Consider the following 678-nt stretch of genomic DNA (forward strand, 5'->3'; position numbering starts at 1 on the left):
CGTTGGGCAAATGGAGGAGACCTGTGCTCCACCAGTCGATTGATAGTGCTGCTCCGTGATCGATTGGCAGGGCCTGGGCTTTGTTCTCCACTCTCTCACAACCATCACTAATGAGAGTGGGAAGGGAGGAGGAGGAGCGAGGGATGAGAGAAAGATGAAAGGAGGAGGGTAAAGACAGAGAAAGCCTTTGACAGCACCTTCAAATAGTTACTTAGCCCTGATGTTGTTTTCTCATTTGCAAAAATCCATTTCACTTCAAACTTTTTCACAAACAAGCTTGAGACTCAAATGTCTCCACTTCAATAAGGGAGGGAGAAAAATAATAATCTTTACAAACTTGTTCTTGTTTAATTTCTTCCTCTGTCTCTCATTTTTGTCACCAGCACGTTTCAAAATACCTCCACATATTACAGTATTAAATAACATGCAATCAGCAGATTGTTGATATTATTGCACACTGGTAAGACTTGCTGTCCAAGTTTGTGTGTTTGTGTGTGTGTGTGTGTGTACATGTATATGAGTATGGGCTTACACTGTGGAGCGGGAGCTTGTTCCCACAGGAGACGGGAAATGAATAATCTTATGCTTTTTAAATCAACTGCATGTATTTAACCCTCTTTTCCTCCTGTCCAGCTGGAGCTATGTAATATAGAGTCTCCTTTACACACACACACACAC

At 42.0% G+C, this 678-nt stretch overlaps 1 protein-coding gene across 1 annotated transcript in view; it reads right to left on the reverse strand.

Annotated features, from left to right (window-relative positions):
- fbxl17 (F-box and leucine-rich repeat protein 17) overlaps nt 1-678 on the reverse strand; it is a 198676-nt gene that overhangs the window by 17456 nt on the left and 180542 nt on the right. The window lies entirely within an intron of this gene.

Source organism: Morone saxatilis, unplaced genomic scaffold (genome assembly GCF_004916995.1).
Source record: "Morone saxatilis isolate NCDOM2014 unplaced genomic scaffold, NCSU_SB_2.0 Contig16, whole genome shotgun sequence".
Classification (NCBI taxonomy): Eukaryota; Metazoa; Chordata; class Actinopteri; family Moronidae; genus Morone; species Morone saxatilis.